At 46.6% G+C, this 5,229-nt stretch overlaps 1 long non-coding RNA gene across 1 annotated transcript; it reads right to left on the bottom strand.

Moving 5' to 3' along the window:
* Positions 1-220: 220 nt before the first annotated feature.
* On the bottom strand, positions 221-2,076 carry LOC131682198 (uncharacterized). The gene is made up of 4 exons (XR_009304044.1): positions 1,816-2,076; positions 1,373-1,756; positions 1,210-1,316; positions 221-1,149 (listed from the first exon to the last, which is right to left on the bottom strand). It is a non-coding gene; the product is annotated as an uncharacterized LOC131682198 (long non-coding RNA).
* Between the last annotated feature and the right edge of the window lie 3,153 nt (positions 2,077-5,229).

Raw genomic sequence — 5,229 nt, 5'->3', positions numbered from 1 at the left:
CAACCAGCCTTCCACCTACTCTTCGTACGCCAGAATATAATTTTAGGGGTTTGCCTTTTGACCTTGTCGAACGAAATCGAAACACTCTATTCACGTTCACTGCTTAAACTCCATTAGATATTATCAGTAACTTTTCTTGTTCTGCTTCTGAACCAAACCATGAATTCTTTCCGAAGGTTCAGAACCAACAGTATTCCACTATGTACTAGATGCATTCCATGAATGCTACTCATCAAGCAGTGGTGTCACTCCCGGCAAATTGGTTCCTTGCGACTCGAGTCGGTTATGCAGAGGATCTAGAACATCGACCATTAGAATTCCAAGCCACTTTCGCAACATTTTACTCCTGTGTATGTATCGGTTCGTTAGTGATTTCTGCCACCACGAACTGTACCAAGTATACCAACATGTAGCGCGAATGCCGGAAGAAAAGCTAAAAGAGAACTTGGAGGAGGTCACACTCAAAGATCTGATGGAAGAGGTGTGGAAAACAACCAATGAAATACGTAAATACATAATATATTTCGTTCCAAATAAAATAAGACATACACATATGTAAAGTTGTTACAGCATCATTTCCCAATCACCATATCAAACGGCTAGTCGAGCAAATCCGCCGTCAAAGCTCTCGGCTTTGGATCGTACTTGAGACATCGCTGCAGCATTTCGAGCGAAGTCGGCGGATAATAACTGGGCAACGTCGGAAAATCAATAGTCGTGTTGGGTTTGTTGATAACATTTACCTTGTAGTTGTTCTTGGTGTGGGCAAATGGAGTCCTCTTATACAGCAGTAAATACAGTATGCACCCCAGTGATCAGATTCTCCGTGCAAGTGTCAATCAGAGCTTCCGGGCTGATATAGTTGAATATGCCCGCTTGGGAAAATTTCATAATACTGGTGGAGTCGAAGGAGATATTGCTGGCGATGCCAAAGTCAATCAGGTTGCCATCAGAAAGTTAGCCGGTTTGAGATTCAGATGGATGACACCGTGCTCGTGAATGTAGTGCACACACTGCACTATCTGGTACCAAATATGCATGACCGTGTACAGCGGGATATCCTTGCGGTAGCTTTGCAGGATTTTGTGCAGATAATTATCACCCTTTTCCATTACCAGGTTTAGTTGGTTAGACTCCGGAACATGACAACTAAAAGTTCATCGTTTCGATTAGATTACATGTAACTGTTTTTATTCTATAAATACTCACTAGTCATACAGCGCTACTACATTTTCATTCCCTTGCAATTTCGCCAACAGTTTCGTTCCGTTTAAGCAGCCTTCTACTATGCTGGAATCGCCTTCGAGCTTCACCAACTGAAAACAATGGGTTTGAGATATTTTCTTGAAATTATTCCTTCCCGAACACCTACCTTCAACGCTCATTCAACGCCCGTCCCCATTTGTTTGGCCGAAAACTAAACTGGAGCCACCGGAACCGAGCTTTTCAGAACCTGGTAATCCTTCTCGTTGATAGTGATAACGGGCGACGGTTTCGTCTTGTTCGACGGTTCCCTTTTTTGGTTCACACTGAACTGCTTCTTTACGTAGAGGTGGTGGCGGCTCTGGAGATGATCGCCACTTCGGAACCGCTATTTTGGGGAAATTCCAGCCTTCGGTTGTAATCCACGTCCGGGAAACGGGAGCCACTAATCAATAAAACGCATACCTCTAGTTGACAGAATTGAAGTCTAAAGCCTGCAAACCAATGAGCACCAAATACGATTCCGACAGAAGGGTACTATCCCTGTCGTTTTCTGTAATTATAACAAATAACATTATTTAAAATAAATAAAACCAAGTTATATTCATTTACCTGCGATAACCGGTTTGTTTACTCATCCATTTTGAACATTGCTTTGACGTTTGCGTGATTGGTGTTGGTCTGTGTTGGTGAGTGCACTGGCTCCACCGACAATTTTTTCGGTGCCAAATCTCTGCCCCGAAATTGCACTGGAATTGCACTTTTTTATTGCAGTTCCAATCAATGGAACATGGTGTCGGCGTTTTGACAACACTTCTGCAAGAAAAGTGCAATTTCAGTGCAGAAAACTCCACCAGTTCCTTCAATCGAAAACTCTATTGGTATCGCCGACCGGTGTCTGCTGTTGAGCACCGGTACGGCGTGCCAACTTCAATGCTCTTGGTGGCGTGTTTATTGGTAGAAGTGCCCACCATGCAGCACCGTTCGGTGCTTTTGCCATGCCTGAGTTTGAGTATAATTCGAAACACCACACGAAATGCTCTTTAAAGGATTTACACGTGAAATTGAAAGGTAAATCAATAGTTCTCGACAACCATATGATTACGGTCTAAAAGCCAACTGTCAAAATCCGCTTTGAATGGAAATTCCAGACAAACCGATACTAGTCGAACACAGTTCACAACAGTTTATGAAAGAGAAAACTTTTCTCTTTCATTTACTACCAACATCTGTGATTGGCGTGTAACGGTTTGTCCGGAATTTCCATTCAAAGTGGATTTTGACAGTTGGCTTTTAGGCTGTAATCATATGTTTGTCGAGAGTTTTACTCTAACATGAAAATGCACATGAAAGTGATCATGTTTAATTTCATATATGGTTTTATGGTGTTGATTATTTACGGTGTATCCACTTTTGAGTAAGAGCATGTTCAGGAGTGTTTCAGTTCTTGATTCATAATTTTGACAGTTCTATAATATAAAACTAAAAATTTTAAAACTAGAACTTGCTTTCCCCAGCAGCAGTTTTAGCAGATGTTCTATTCAGTTTAAAATTCAAGCCTCGCCATGCCTTCAGCGTTACTGCATTCAAATTTATTTTTCCCCAGTCTATCGGGTATAAGTGTATGTGCTGAAATGTATTTAAAACACAGTTCTAAGGGCATGTTCAGGAGCGTTTTATTTTGTATAGGAGTTCAAAGTAGAACTGGAACTGATACATTCACATCCCCAGCGGAGCGTTTCATTTTATAATTTCGAACAGTTTTGTTTTAAAATTTAAAACTGTTATACGACGCCGTTCTATTTGTGGCCCATAGAACAGTTCAACCAGATGATCGACAGGTTCTCGTCCGACCTAGTGGGCCGGAAACCGGTAGTCATAGCGGGAGATTTTAATGCTTGAGAAGTAAAGTGGGGAAGCCGCTGTACAAATAGCAGGGGCCAAGCGCTATTGGAGGCGCTTGCGAAACTCGACGCTGTGTTAGCCAACAATGGCTCCGCTAGCACATTCCGTAGAAACGGGGTGGAGTCACGGATTGACGTAAAGTTTGCCAGCCCGGGTCTGGTTCCAGGCATGGAATGGAGGGTAGACGAGGGCTACACCCATAGCGATCATTTAGCAATTCGCTTTAGGATCAACTATGGTGTGCAGAATCCGAGGGCGGGAGATCCCTATCAGGTACGCGGGTGGAAGTCCAATTACTTTGCCAGCGAAGCTTTCACCGCGGCCCTGGGACTGGAGGCCAACACCGACAGTCTAAGCGGGGATGCGCTGGTAGCCGTGCTATCACGCGCGTGCGACGCCACTATGCGGAGGAAAACCCTGCCAAGAAACGGGAGACGCCCGGTATACTGGTGGAGTGCCGAGATTGCAGCTCTACGATCAGCTAGCCTAAGAACCAGACGTAGGATGTAAAGAGCCCGTACCGAGGATGCAAGAAAGAACCGCCGTGAAGTGTTTCGAGCTGCGAAATTGGCCCTTAACAAGGCCATTAAAAGCAGCAAGAGAGCGTGTTTCGACAACCTGTGTGAGAGTGCCAACGCGAATCCGTGGGGTGACGCCTACAGAATCGTGATTGCCAAGCTCTCCACCCCCAGAAAGGTCTCCGGACCGGTTGGCGACGATTGTCGAAGTACTCTTCCCGTCTCGAGTCACAAGCCCCTGGCCACCTGCATCACGAGACAGTGTGGGCGCGGCCGAAATGGTAGCTCCGGTGACGAATGAAGAACTACTCGCAGTGGCTAATTCTCTAGCAATAAACAAAGCTCCAGGGCCGGATGGGGTTCCAAACAGTGCTCTCAAGGCAGCGATCATAGCGAACTCGAACATGTTCAGGCTAGCCATGCAGAGATGCCTTGACGAGTGCCGCTTCCCCGATAGATGGAAAAGGCAGAAATTGGTGCTGTTGCCGAAGCCCTGAAAACCGCTAGGCGACCCATCGGCATACAGACCAATCTGTCTGATCGACACGACTGGCAAATTGCTTGAGAGGATCATCCTAAACAGGCTAACCCCGTACACAGAAGGTACGGACGGCCTGTCAAGCAACCAGTTTGGTTTTCGAAAGGGTAAGTCCTTGGTGGACGCTATCAACTGAGTGATAAAGACTGCCGAGATAGCGATCCAACGGAAAAGACGAGGCATTAGATACTGTGCGTTAGTGACACTTGACGTGAAGAACGCATACAACATCGCAAGCTGGGATGCCATCGCGCTCTCGTTACACCGGCTTAGCCTACCGGTGGGTCTGTACCGGATTCTGGAAAATTACTTCCAGAACCGCGTACTGCTATACGAGACCGATGCCGTTCAGAAAAGGGTTCCTATTACCGCCGAAGTTCCGCAGGGCTCGATCCTAGGCCCGATGCTATGAAACCTCATATATAACGGGGTTCTGAGACTGCAGTTCCCTCCTGGGGTCAAGATCGTCGGCTTTGCGACGTAACCTTAGAGGTCTATGGGGAGTCAATCCTTGACGTAGAACTAACTGCAGAACACGTGATCAACACGGTGGAGGAATGGATGAGCGCGAGAGGCCTGGAGCTCGCTCAACATAAGACGGAGGTGGTTATCGTTAACAACCGCAAGTCGGCACAACATGCAGTTATCCATGTGGGAGAAGTCGCGATCACTTCACAGCAAAGTCTGAAGTCTCTCGGAGTCATTATAGACGACAAGCTGACCTTCGGCAGCCATGTCAACTATACATGCAAGAGAACGTCGACTGCTGTTGCGGCTCTATCGAGAATGATGTCCAACAGCTCAAAGGTGTGCGCCAGTAGACGTATCTATCCTCAGGTATGGCGGCCCGTCATGGTCAAGAGCACTGAGGGTAACCAGTTACCTACAGAAACTGGAGAGCACCTACCGCGTGATGTGCCTCAGAGTGATATCTGCTTACCGCACGGCATGATGCCAGTCGGGCTGGTCATCGGAAAGATGAGGAGTGCTTCGAGCTACGTGGAAATAGAGGAGCCCGTGAGCGCACCAGGGTAGCTTCGGTCGCCAGATGGCAGCGTGAGTGGG

The sequence above is a fragment of the Topomyia yanbarensis genome, chromosome 2 (genome assembly GCF_030247195.1).
Source record: "Topomyia yanbarensis strain Yona2022 chromosome 2, ASM3024719v1, whole genome shotgun sequence".
NCBI classification, from domain to species: Eukaryota; Metazoa; Arthropoda; class Insecta; order Diptera; family Culicidae; genus Topomyia; species Topomyia yanbarensis.
This window is presented reverse-complemented; position numbering and strand designations above follow the sequence as displayed.